This window comes from Saccopteryx bilineata, chromosome 5, assembly GCF_036850765.1.
Source record: "Saccopteryx bilineata isolate mSacBil1 chromosome 5, mSacBil1_pri_phased_curated, whole genome shotgun sequence".
In the NCBI taxonomy this organism is placed as follows: domain Eukaryota; kingdom Metazoa; phylum Chordata; class Mammalia; order Chiroptera; family Emballonuridae; genus Saccopteryx; species Saccopteryx bilineata.
The window spans coordinates 228374703-228388632 of record NC_089494.1 but is presented as its reverse complement, the minus strand read 5'-3'; the positions used below and the strand labels follow the sequence as shown (position 1 = coordinate 228388632).

The window sequence follows — 13930 nt, the reverse complement described above, 5'->3', positions numbered from 1 at the left end:
TCTACAGGTACTCATTGATCACCTATTACATGCTGGAATGTGCCTTAAATTCTGTGAGAGTTCCCACAGGGAATTCAATTTCATCTTCAAGGAGTTAAGTCTAATTAGAAAAATAAAGGGCACATATAGAAAAAAATGTTAAAACACTGCAAGAGAATACACAGTAAGTATGGCAATGAGGGCGGTCTTCCAAAATAAGAGCTAGGGACGAGTTTGGAGGGAACGGGACCAGCGAGCAGTTGAGTGTGGCCCAGAGAGCCCAGGCAAGCTCACGGAATAGAGGGCCTTCTGTGCGGCTCACGAAAGAGAAGTGGGATGTGGACAAGTGGGAAGAAATCTAGGTTTGGGGGAGGAACCTGAGCAAATTTCTCAACCAAGGAAGAGGAACACACACAGTGGTGTTTGGTGATCCCCCGTGACACTGTGTATTTGAGATTTTAAAATTATTTATTTAGAAGTCACAAGAGTTTGAGTTGAGCAAGGATCTTAGATTCTCACCAAGTGCAGGAATCCTCTTTACAGCATCCCTGAGCTGTGACCTACCAACTTCTGCTGGAAACACCTCCAACGATGGGGAGTGCATCAGTTTGCCAATAGCTAAATGCTTCTCTCCTTACTGTGACCTTTGACCCTTGTTCTGCCTTTCAGTGTAACAAACGACAGCCCCTCCCCCAAATTAAAGATGGTGTTGTTGGTGGTTTCTCTCTTGTCTTTTCTTTGTCTCTGGTTTCTCCAGCTGTTTGTCCTCCTGGGTATTCCAGGTGGTAGTAAATGGTCCATTCAGGACACCTCTAGTTTGTTAAGGTCCCTTTGAAAACATGGCACCTGGATGTGAACACTTACCTAACCAGTTGTAGATGAATGAGTTTAGGATACTGTAGAATCATCACTAACCACTTCCTTAACAGGGACACTACTTATGTATTAAAGACAACCTAAGGTGGTCTTTACTGATCTGCTTTTATAGATACATCACACTATGGACTGAAAATACTCAATAGGTCATTAGAATATAAAGCACTATTGTGCCTTGAACATAGAAATAAATAATGGTAGTGGCAAAGGCTGCCAACTTAAACTCTCCTTGCCTATGTTTTGCCTATTATTTCAGTGTCGAAGTGGACAAGGAGTCTCTCCATAAGTAGTGAGATGGGTCTGTGCGTGTGTATGTCAGTTGGGGCATATAGGAAGTATAATGATGCCCCCCCCCCTCAGAAGACATGTCCACATCCAAAACCCCAGAACCTATGAATGTGACCTTATTAGAAAAATGGTCTTTGAAGATATAATTCAGGATCTCAAGTGAGATCATGCTGAATGATCTGATTCATCCTAAATCCAGCAACAAGTGTCTTTGTCAGAGACAGGAGAGAAGACACAGACATAGGGAAGAAGGAGATGTGAAGGCAGACCGGAGTTCCACAGCCACACTGAGGGAGCGCCGCGGCCACCGGAAGCTGGAGGAGGCAAGGAAAGACCCTCCTCTGGAGCCTTTGGAGGAAGCAAGGCTCTGCCAGCACCTTGACTTCAAGCTCTGGCCTCCAGAACTGTGAGAGAATAAGCTTGTGTCGTTTTAAGCTTCCAGGTTTATGATAATTTGTTATAGCAGCACTAGAAAGCTAATATAGGGGCTATGTATTTCCAGGGGTTTTCCCCAGAAATGGGGCAAACATCCCAATGAAACCCTCCAACACTTCCCTACACAGCTTAGGAATACAGAAAGTACATCGGCGTGGCAGTTACTTAGACTATTACGTACTTAGGGAATAGTAGTTTTGCCCTAATATAAAAACATAATAACTTATTTTTAATCCATTACTAAGCTATAACACAAAAGTCTTCAAGGATGATTGTTAAACCACAATTGTAAGGGCCCCAAGCGAAAAACAGGCCATAGATAGATTGGCTGAGGGTGTGTGTGTGTGTGTTGTCAAAGACATATTACAAGCATAACAATAATACTTAATGAGGACTATGAAAACACTAGGTGACTCATGTGTTAATATGAGCACGCAGGAGCCTAAACATGCAGTGTTCTATTCAAAAAAAGGCCACGTGACTGACCAAGCAGTCATCAGCAAGTGATGCAAATCATCTCAGCAGATAGCAATGACATGCATGTGCTGTTGCCATGCATGGATGGTGCCAAGAGGTCATTAAAGAAAATTCTTGGAGACCTTCCACTCTGCTGCCGCTGGTGAACTCTTTTTTGTCCTTGTGACAAATGCATCAACACAAGAAGCAAATAAGAGTCACTGGAAAATAATGGCGGAATTTAAGTCCATGCATTCCAAGTCACAAATTAGTGATGTAAAAAAAAAAAAAAAAAAATGGCCCTGGGTAACTGGGACAGAATTCCTGGTACTGCTAGCACTGTACTCGTCAGTCCACCGGGTCCAGCCATTTGGCTTCCTAGAGCGGAGGGAGTTCTGGAGAAATGAAGGAAGAAGATCAGCGGTAGAGAGAGTTTGAATAAAGAGACCAGAATACAAACTGTAAATTTCAAATTTGGAGATCTTGTCTACCCTCTACTTGAAGCAGGAATCTATTCTCTCCCATTCTTTTAAGAATATAAAACAAAGCAATAATTATTACTCTTAGATAAGCGGGTCACTAGGAACAAGGTACTGTGCTAGGTATTTTACATTATTTTTTTCATTTAATCTTTAAAATGGTACTGTGAAATCAGCGATATAATCTTTATTTTCAGATGAGTGTACAGTATGTGCTGCAAAAGGAATACAAATCCTCTTTGGCATTCATTCATTCATCCATTCACAAGCCCATACCACCTGCTAAATATACCAAGAAATATTCACCTTCAGTGACAGGGAACTCAGTACCCCAGAGGCAACCTACTGGATTTGGGGACAACTCTAATTCTTAGAAAGCTCTTCCTTATACTGATCTGAAGTGTGTCTCTGGGTAACTAAACAGTAAGTCACTCTACTCGAGTCACTTACAACAAAATGTGATAAGACCAGATGATGACTATAAGAGGTTTGCAGGAGACAACCAACATTTTCTGTTTCTGATTTCAGTTCAATGATGTGTTTGTTCTGAGAAACATTATGGTTTTCATGTTAATTCTTATTCTTTGGGGATAGAAAATGATTAAATCACACTAATCCCAGAAGGGTGATGTAGTCTTCCCTCCAAATAGTTTTGAAAAGCCCTCAATACTTGGGACACACTGTCAGAGGACAATAAACTTGCCACCCCCATCAAAGTGTCTATGTGATGTCAGCATCTGGAGGTCAGGCATGGCTGTGCACCATCAGGAAGTCTCTGAATGCTGAGGCGATGAGGAGAGCCCATTGCAGAGCCTCCCTCCTCGGTCCTCTCTTGGCAGCATCTTACAGAATGGCCTTTTAAGTCATTAGGATCCTAGCAGACCGGATGTTCTCCACTTTAAGTGAGGAATTCAAATCTAAAAAGAAGACACCAGAAGCCAGGAAGCCAGGAATCACTGCTCCAGAAGAATCCACTGTTTATTTAGTCGCAGAATCCTACTGCCCACAGTTCTGCAAAGACCAGGCATTGAGACTGGCAGCTACCCTACCCTGCAACTCCAAGATAAACAAGATAATCTTTGTTACCTGGCATTCCTTCCAGGCCTTTCGGGGCCTTTCAGGGAAATCTGCTTTGTTCAGTCTTTAGCCTTTGACTTATTACTGTTTCTATAATTATTATAACCAGACAAGCATGACCTTAGATGTCTAACTGTAACTGATATAACCAATGTTTTTTTAATAATAATTTATAACAATGCTTAAGATGTGTTGAGCACTTACTATGTACTTGGCATGTACATAAAGTCATTTCAATTATTCCTCCTTACAGCACTGGGTTTGATAAGTATTTCATTTTCCAGATGAGGAGACAGAGACAAAGAGATACTAAGTCACTTATTTAGCTTAGTAATTTACATGGCGGAACCAGCCTGGAACCCAGATTTCTGATCCTACCCATTATACTTTCCTTTCAGGAAAATAGTGCTAGTACCAGCTATCATTGTGCCGGGCACTTTCCCAAGAACTTTACATGTTTCGACTCACTTCATCTCCACAGTAACTCTGTTTTATAGCTGAGGTAAAGAGGGGCTAAGAACCTATCCCAGGCCACACAGCTAGTACACCGTAGAGCTGGGTTTTGAACCCAGGCAGATGTCAGAGACCAGCCCACTATTCTAAAGCAGGAGCACCAGTTCACCGAGAATTGAATGAGTAAGATTGCTAAGCCCCACTGAGGCACCGCTCGCCCCTCCGCTGTCAGTCTGGCCTGCTGTCCTGGGTGCACAGCCAGGCAGCTTCTGTTCCGGGACAGAGGTGTTTTGTGAAGGATGCCATTTTAGCATCCCTCTTTTGGGAAAAGGTAGACAAGGAAGCTGATGGGCATGGGGGTTGAGGTTCTTCCCCAGGGTCCCCTAAGTAAGCTAGTAGTGGGTTCAAGGTTATAAACCCTTGTCCTCAGTCAACTAGGCTATTACTTAGCTCTTGAATGATGAAAGCTTGCCTTATCTTTTCAGGATAGGGTGAGACCCAGGGGCCTGGGAACACACCGTTTCTTCCGTTTCTTGTGTAGTGACTCAAGGTGTTCGAAGGGCAGAGGATATTCCATTAGGGGACAGTCATATTCAAGGGACCCACAGTCCCCCTTTCTTGGCACAGTGTAGTTTCCAAACCAGCTGCCTCCTTCTCCCAGTGACTTGGCAAGCAGCTCACCCAGGTGTCAGCAAAAGGTGTTGACCTGCAAGATTGGAGGAGGTCAAGCACCCACCAGTCTGCCCTGGAGATAGCATGCCCAAAAGCAGAAGGGTGGCCAGCAAGTCAGATTATAGACAGTGGCAACAAGACACATCCCCTGAAGACCTGTGGGTCTGTCCTGGGATGAGCGCCCTGAGTGGGGGAAGGTAGGAGTGACAGCAACGGCCGGGAGACTGGCAGGGACCAGCCTGCCTGGCTGTTTAATGACATAGTTTAAGCATTCTCCTGCCTCCTGACTGCTTTCTTTCTATGATCTGTTAACCTTGAAGTCAATTACTTACAATTAATAACCATAACAAGAACTATCAGGGTTCTTAACAACTGTAAGTACGTAAGATCTCTTATCTCGACAGGGTCAGACTGTCTCCTTCAAACAACCCAGGGAGATGCCTTCCTAGAAGAATGGACCTAGCCTCTGTGTGGCTCCCACCTGGCACCAGACATTGTCACTCAGCGCTCCATATATGTTACTTTTCACGACTACATTACATCGTAGAGATCCTTATCTCCTCGTTTTACTAATGAAGAAACTGAGGGTCAGAGAAGTTAAGGATGTAAATGGAAGAGATTTTACAGTTTTGCCGTCAGGCCTTATTGCCACTTGAATCAAGGGATGGGGTTATCACAGGAAGGGAACCACTGAGTCTCTGTTCGCCACTTTGAACAATACTCACATGCAAATTATCCAAGAGACCAACGGCATTCTAGACAACCTGACCCTGAAATGCTAGCCTCTGTCATTTTTCCCCCTTTCTATTATCTGGGGACCTGGTAGCCACAGCTTTGTTCATTGAATAGCCAGAGAAGCTGACATGTAGTGATGAATTGATTCATTCAATCATAAATTAACTACTGTGCAAAGAACCATAAACCATGGTAATCTTGTGGGAGAATTTTGTGACTTTAAGGACATGTTTTTATCCAGAAGATTCAGGATCCAAGAGATTTTTTTTTTCTCTCCCCAACTGTCAAAACTCTGACTCAAGTGCGAACATTAGTGAAGGACAAGCAGTCACCACCACCCAAACACACCCGCAGACACAAAGAACTGACACACAGGTCAGTTAAAGAACAATACAAGCCTCCAAGGAGTAAGAGGGAAATTGGCAACAAGCGCGCTGCCGATTCTCAGTGAAGCAACTGAGACAAGGATTTTCTCAGCTTGTTTCAATTATACTTTTTGAAGAATAGACATGCACTTTATGTTTCTGGGTGGATGAAGATGAGCATAATTCCTAACAGGTTATTCTTTTGCAAACATATTTGCTAACTGAAATCTCAGAAAAATAACCGATGAATGAAATGCCTCCCTAGAAGGTAGATTTCTCTCCCAAGTTTTCCAGCTCATGGGGGGGGGGGGCGGACACACGATGGACTGGGTTCGGAGGTGGTTTCTTTCTCTAACAACAGGATTGGGTGTCGAGTATGGCTACTGGCTGTCAAGAAAAGAAGTAGAAATGGCTGTAATCAGGACTAGGAAAACCAAAATGGATCCTACAGGTAAAATTACTTGTAAAAAAAAAAAAAAGTCAGGTCCTGGCAGAACACTCTCCTCAGTATATTTGCTGCTAAAAAGAAAAAGAGAGAAAAAGTGGACAAGTGCCCAAAAATTAAGAGTCAGACCTGAAGTTCCATTCTTGTAAGCAAAGAGGAAGTAGTCTTTACTTTAACTGAAGGTCAACAGGCAGCCAGTCCAGATCTGAATGTAAACAATTCTAACCAGACAGCAAAGTGGTTTTAAAAAGAACAACAACAAAAAAAGTAGACTTTTTTTTTTAAAGAGAACTAGAGGGAGGGAAACTGGGGTAGAGGACGTCTGAAGGGGGCAACAGAATTGACCTGTTTGAGTAACAACCTTTCAGGGGAAAAATATTAAGGACGGTTCACAGGTTTTGATTGAAATTGTCTCTGGCATGACGAATGCAGAAAGTAAAGCAAAATAGGCAAATAAGGCAATTCTGAACTTGGCACTGCTCCCAACTCCCATTAGACAGGCTGAACTGAGTTAAAGTTTCAAAAAAAAGTCTCCACTACACTCTAGGGTTTAAAAAAAAAAAAAAAAAAAAAAATCAGATCAACTTCCCAGACACGCAGAAGCTGGATTAATGATTAAGAGAAGCAAAAAGGATGAACTCTCTGGCCTGGGAGAACTTTCCTGTGCAGCCAGAATGTCAAAGGCATCCTCTGCTCTTCCTCTCCAAGGGCTTCTCCCTCTGGGACAGACACTCAGGCTTGTATTCTCCATTCACATTCCTCATTCACATCCCTCACGGGGCCAGTGGTCTATATGCCAAGAGAGAAAAATGGAGGGTTTCAGCTCACCTTTTTAAGTGCCTGCCTGGGGCTCTCAACGCTGAGGCAGCCGGCCAGCTCCTCATGCTTCGTGGATGAATCCAGCAGCTCCCTGGGCCGCCGCCGCCGCTGTGACCGGCCTCAGCTTCGGGATACAGGTGCCTAGAGGAAGGAGGAGGGCATTGGTTGGTGGAGAGCAGGAAACATGTGACATCACGGGAGCCTCCACAGATAAAACATTGCTGGGACCTTAGCTATTGAAACAGTCAGTAGGTCCCGCCCACCTGTCATTTACCTGAATACCTGCAAGCAGGTAGGTGGCGTCTCTGCGTGGTCAAATGAATCAGTTAGAGCGATTTGCTGAGTGGAATGCACTTTCTTTCCTGAGCACAGCACGTGGCCAGCCCCGTGGACAGATCGGACATCATACACGCCTGGTTGCTTCCCTGCCCCCCCACCTCCAAATAGCTGCCTACAAAATAGTTAAAAAGGAGTTTAAACACCAAAATGAGACAGTAATTTAGTGGGGCATAAAAAAGGAAGGGTGTGAAGATGGATTGCTTGAGAAATAGCTGAGATTTACCCTCAAATGCTGTTTTGAATGGCATTCATTTGAACACCAAGTGCTTCTCAGTTCCGACATGATAACTAATTGGAGGTGACATCAAATTCATTGAAAAAACCCTAAATGGGGTACTGTCAGCAGTTTCCAAGTGGAGTTTGCAGATGCTTTTCCCCTCCCTTACTCCTTCCAGCATTTCAATTCCATATTCGGGAGACTGTAAAGCCCCAGCCATTCCTACCTGGGCTCGCCTGGCAGAGTCACACGGAGGTTACACTTCACTATAGGCCTGCAATTAGGAGTCATTTAAATGATTCAGATTTGAATGATAGTACAGTAATAAGGTGGCGTTGTCTGCTGGTTAGAGCCAGGAGGAAGGAGTCAGAACTATTTCTGTCCCAAGCTCAGAGTGTGACCCTGGACAAGTCACTGTGTTGTTCCTGTGTTGCTTCAGCTTTTCCAGCAGGGAAGGCTGGAGGAGGGTGATAGGCCCGCACCGCAGCTGAGAGCGATTACCCCTGACTGTTAAACCCTTTGGCATCTTCCAGAGGATTGTAAACAACTCCCATCATCGGATGTAGACGTTTTGTATTCCTGTGGCCCTTGTCCAGCATCTCTGGACAATTTTTTCAATCTCTGGAGTATGTTATTTGGGGGAATTGTGGGTTCTCCTACCCTGGCCATGGCCTGCTTGCTCAGACACACTGTTTCTCCCCTTAAAGAAAAAAATACGTTGAAATTCTTATTTCTCCCCTATTCTGTATCCCTCTTTCCCTTTCCCCCCTCTACTGATACTGGAAATGCTTTGGTTCCACAGGTTCTAATACTGTTACTACTTTAGAGGATTTCAGACCACTTGTTTGGTTGGTTGGTGTTGTGGCTTGGGGGAGGGGAGAGGGGAGAAGGGTAACCAGGGAAGGGGAGATGGGAGGGGGGAGAGGGAGGAGAAGGGTGGGGATTGGAGGGGGAAAAGCAAGATTTGATTCTTTCTCTTGGTCTTGACATTGACTCAGTGTGGGCAGTCATTTGACACTCTGTAAAACAACCAGCGAGGCAAGGAGAAGAAATTCTAGTCAAGGGCGCAGGGTGTGGGGCAGGCTCTGGACGGTTCCTCACAGGAGAGCTGGCTCCGCTCCTGAGCCACCTAGCCACCGCAGACTGCTCCAACTACCTTCCCCACCTGGGAACTGTGTGCACTTGGAAGAGTTGGAAGCTTAAAAACAAACAAACAAAAACTCCTGTGTTTTATCCAATAGAAACGAAGGTAGGTGGGGCTACCTCTTTATTTTTATAAACAACAAAGGCGACAAAGATGAAGACAGCAAAACCTTTTATACGCAGGTCTTTCAGGAAAAAGTACCAGTCCTCCAGTTTGATACTCAATTAAGAAACATCAGCAGGACACCCCTGGATGGGGGGAGGGGCTGGGCGGGCCCGCCAACCTGATGAATCACCTGGAAGGTCACCCTCCAGCAGTCTTCACAGAAGCCTGCCTTCCCTGTGTGTCAATCACGCCTCACCTTTTCCGAAGGGCCCAGCTCCAACTTGAGATAGGAGAATCACAGACAGGCTATTTTGTTTTTGGAAGGGGGGAGGGTGGCCGAGAAAAAAAATCTGTGAGACGGGACAGTGCATTGATGCTGAATCAAAAGGCCTCGAAGGTATGGGGCTTCATGGGGCTTCACTTACTATATTCACATACACACAGATGTCTGCACATACAACCTAGGGAATAAAAATTTAGAACAGGCGTTGAACCAGGAGTAGCATTCCCTCCCAGGCATGGTGTAGAGAAAAGGAGAGAAAAAACCCCAAAGTATTTCACACAATCGGCCATCCCAAGTAAGACCTGTGTAGGTACTCCTGGATTTTGAATAATCTTTAAAGGTTAAAAAAAAAAATCAACATGGGCTTCATTATTCTATTAGGGCTGTTGTATTATTATGGAAATAAAATTTCTAAAGAATTGGTAAAAAGATAAAAATAAAAGTCATAAAGAACTAACACTGAATAAGTGCTTAGCAGATGCTACTTACTGTTGTAAGCACTCTTTACAACAACCCTGTATGTTAGGCAGGAGAACTATCTGCATTTCCAGCTGGGAAAACCAAAGCACACAGAGGCTGGGCACTTGCTTAGGGACAGCACCCCAGTGAGTCGCAGGGACAGCACCCCAGTGAGTCGCAGGCCAGAGCAGCTTTCACCGCTGGAAGGAGAGGCGAGGAAGGCTCTGATTTCATGCTCCTTGGACAACTTCTCAGAAACTAGGAAGCCTCTTACCTATCCTCTGTTCAGAAGGAAGTGCCTTGAAGAAATGGCCTGGGGAGTGTAATTTCTGGGAAGAATCGTCTCCAATTGCAAATTAATTAGTAATCTAGTTTCTACATTGAGTATATATGTATAGGACATACATATGGATATATTTACAGATATATTTATGAGAAAACATACCAGGAAATCCAGCATCCCTATTGCATATCTGAAATCATCTTTTTGAGGCCTATCAAACCAACCCCAGGAAGGGAAAGCCACCTTGAAGAGCCCCTCCAAAAAGGTCAGTTGTAACTCTCTATGACCTCTGTTATGGTTGTTCCTCTCTATCACTTCATAAGAACACGGAACTCCAGACAAGTGGGTGATACGAGACAATGTGAAAGTAAGTTCCAATAGGAACCACTGCCAAGGTGGGTGGTTTAGACCAAGGTTAGCAAATACTAAGCACACACCCACCTCTCCATTCCTGCCCCCGTACTATTTTCACAGTTATTGCTGAAGGGCTATAGTGCCCTTGAGCTCAGAGGCAACCTCAATATCTTCAAAACGTAAGTCCAAGCACAGTGCAATTTCTATCCTTAGTTTGACAGGAAGTGGGAGGGATAATCAGGTTGGAAAAAGATTGGTGTTGGCTGGTGCCGTTGGGGAAGAGGTCATGGAGAATGGAACATGAATTGGACTTTGAAAGATTTGGAGCGGTGGATTTGGAGAAAGGCAAACAGGTCCAGGTGGGGCAGGACTGTAGGCGAAGGCAGGGGTGATCACAGCCTATGTGTGTCGAGGAGGAAGCTGTGTGGTGGGGGACGGGAAAGACCAGACAATGAAAAATGTTCGTCCTGCCAGGGTGAAGAGAACCCGTCACATGCTGAATGGATGGGTAAGGTGGGACCAGGATCGACTGATTCAGGTTTTCAATCAATAAAGAAACAATGATATGACAACCTCCAAAATAGCTACAATCATCACAAAAATATTGACAAACCAACCAGGTTTGTGGAAGAATGAGGTCATAGAAACATAAAGATATTTACAGTTGTGAGCCATCTCTAATAACCGAGGTACTCTCTCTCCCCCCAAAAGTACACAAACCAGAGGAGTGTCTGCCGGCTCCTTTTCCCATGATGATTAAACAGCCTTTTTTTTTTTTTTCTTTTTAAGGAAGAAAGAAAGAAATTCAGTATTTTGGGCATGAGGTAATTTATTAAGAGTGACAACGCTTTCAACGTTGAGCTAAAAGTCCATGATACACCATTTTGGCGGCTATGTGAGCTTCTTTCTCTTTAGAAGCAAGCCTCCTTTGCAGTCACTATATCCTGTAAACTTTGCTCCTGGGAGAGACAGGTGGAATGCATTAGAAAGCTCTCTGAACTCAAGGTTGGGCCTGTCCTCGTTAACCAGCCAGCTCACTTGGGCTTTTTGATTAGTTTAAATTCTTTTATGTGTCTTGACAGGGAAATCGAAAGGGGGAAAGGAGGTCTGTTTTCAAAGTCTTTTCCTTCTAAATCACCACAATGAAGGTTGGCATTCTCAAGGATTGCCTCTGGCAATGAACGTATTGCTCAGCCCCGTGAGGTGATCCTTCAGAATTACTTTTTGGAAGCTCATTTGCTTGTTCTTTCTTTCTTTCTCTTTCTTTCTTTCTTTCTTTCTTTCTTTCTTTCTTTCTTTCTTTCTTTCTTTCTTTCTTTCTTTCTTTCTTTCTTTCTTTCTTTCTTTCTTTCTCTCTCTCTCTCCTTCCTTCCTTCCTTCCTTCCTTCCTTCCTTCCTTCCTTCCTTCCTTCCTTCCTTCCTTCCTCCCTCCCTCCCTCCCTCCCTTTCCTTCTTTCTTTCTCTTTCTTTTTTTATGGCTTATTTGTAGAGTGGTCTAAGAAAAGTGAATGCTACAACAAAAGTGGACATACTCCATCTGATTCTAATAAAACACATCTCTAGAAAAAGCATCTTGGCTGAACGTATTTAACATTATGAGAATGGAATTACTGTGTACATTCCATCATATTGGCCTCAGTTTCTCAGTCTTTTTTTTTTTCAAAACTAGTTTAGCTCCAAATCTTTCATTGGCTAATTACAAGTACTTAACATGATACAAAGAGGCAGATCCCTGAAGGGCAATTATGGAAAATAACAGTAATAATCACAAATATCAGCTGATGTGATAGATGACATCTGGTTCTGTGTGAAGAGATTGCATTTCTCCTACACACTCACAGCCTGTGTGTTGCCTGGTTTGCAGATGGGCTTCTAGGATATTCTTTGGAGCTATAGTTTAGCAGCAGACACTCCTCTGGTTTGTATACTTTTGGGAGGAGAGAGAGTACCTCAGTTATTAGAGATGGCTCACAACTGTAAATATCTTTATGTTTCTATGACCCCATTCTTCCACAAACCAGGTTGGTTTGTCAATATTTTTGTGATGATTGTAGCTATTTTGGAGCTTGTCATATCATTGTTTCTTTATTGATTCCTTTATAAATATCCACTATAAATGACTAAATGCCATCTTTAAAGATGTAAAAGATGTAAAATGTCTCTCCTAGTTAACTTTAGCCCCATCTTGAGGGCTTCCATGTCCTTCTAGATGACGCCTCCAGCATCCTTGACCTCCTCAACTACAAGGACATTTACCTCTACTCCTCTTAAGCTGCCCACTCTCAGGGCTGCCCCTTGGATATTTTTATCATCCCCAAATCTTCCATTTCAAAAAAAATATGAGAATGCTACTCTTTGCTGTATTCTCGCTCCTATTTCAGTTTTGCCTTCTTCTCTGGATTCTGATCCCTGGTTTCTGGACTCCTGGAGGTGGCCCAGGAATATCCACTCCCCACTGTTGTCACTTCAAGCCTATTTGGTCCAGATGCCACTTCCGTGGCAGCTTCTTCAACTTCCTGATGACCTGGAGGAACCATGGCGGCAGCCCTCTCTATAAGCATAAAGACTGGCGTCACTAGGTGTGGTCTGCAGTGGCAGCTGCACTTGTCACTCTCCTTGCCAACCCAGCTAGTGCCTCTTCCTTTCCTCTCAGTGGCCTTCCACCTTCAGTTCAATTGTGTTGCCCCTGCCTGCCTGTCAGACCTCATCAACACCCTTCCCATCCACACAATACCCCCCCCCCCCCCCCGGCTCAGTGACAGCAATCTTTTGAGCTTGGTGTGTCAAAATTCGCCAAAAAACCGAGCATTACTCAGGTGGTGTGTCACTTTGTGAAAAAAACCATAATTTCACAATATTTATAGTTGAAATAGCAAAAATGTATAATTGTAATATATAACTATATTTAGTAAACCAAAAACTAATTATTTAACTTACCTGCTTAGTGACTTCTTTGTTCATCTGTCAGTCGGTTTCTTTTGTTGGTCTTGATATTTAACTTGTGTGGGGTGCTGTGAACTAAGATAAGTGAGGGGGAGGGGGAATTCTTTAACTAACCTGCCTATTAGTGACTTTTTTGTTGCTGAATTTCATTGGCTAAATCTTCAATTGAAGGTTGGTATTTTGTACACTGCAAGCCCAAGCAAGCGCTACTAACTTCATCTGTCAATCTGTTTCTTTTGTTGGTTTTTATATTATTTAACACCAAGAATAAAGTCTCACAAAAGTATGTAGAGGAAAAAACTGTGAGTAAAGCCATTGCTATATTTTTCAGGGTGCTAAAAGTGTCTGGTAGTCGGTTCTAGGCACTCCAAATTTCCTGTTCGTAGTGCCACTCCTCTTGATTCTCCAAGTGGCACCTTTCCAGATTCTCAAGCTTTGACCTCAAGTCAACAAACGCCTGAGCCCAGATGCTGTCTTGAAATTCTGCAAGTTGCATCTTATGTAAGTTAAGATAGCTGCCTCTATTTCTAATGGCGGGAAACGGCACCCATAGCACAGGCCCTCGCCTCTCCCAGCTTCCCCCTCACTTATCTCAGTAATGATGGTCAATTAGAAATCCATGACACCCCAGAACAGTAGATTGGATGATGGTTGCTGTGGTTATGTGGTTGCTGGTAATGGCGATCACAGGGCCCCAGAGATACGTCCCCCACAGCATTCTGCT

At 43.8% G+C, this 13930-nt stretch overlaps 1 protein-coding gene across 2 annotated transcripts in view; it reads right to left on the bottom strand.

Annotated features, from left to right (window-relative positions):
* LNX1 (ligand of numb-protein X 1) overlaps positions 1–13930 on the bottom strand; it is a 180323-nt gene that overhangs the window by 108888 nt on the left and 57505 nt on the right. For both annotated transcript variants that reach the window (XM_066233592.1, XM_066233591.1), the window contains exon 2: positions 7089–7220. The gene's annotated coding sequence lies outside the window, so the exon portion shown is untranslated. The remainder of the gene's footprint in view (positions 1–7088; positions 7221–13930) is intronic.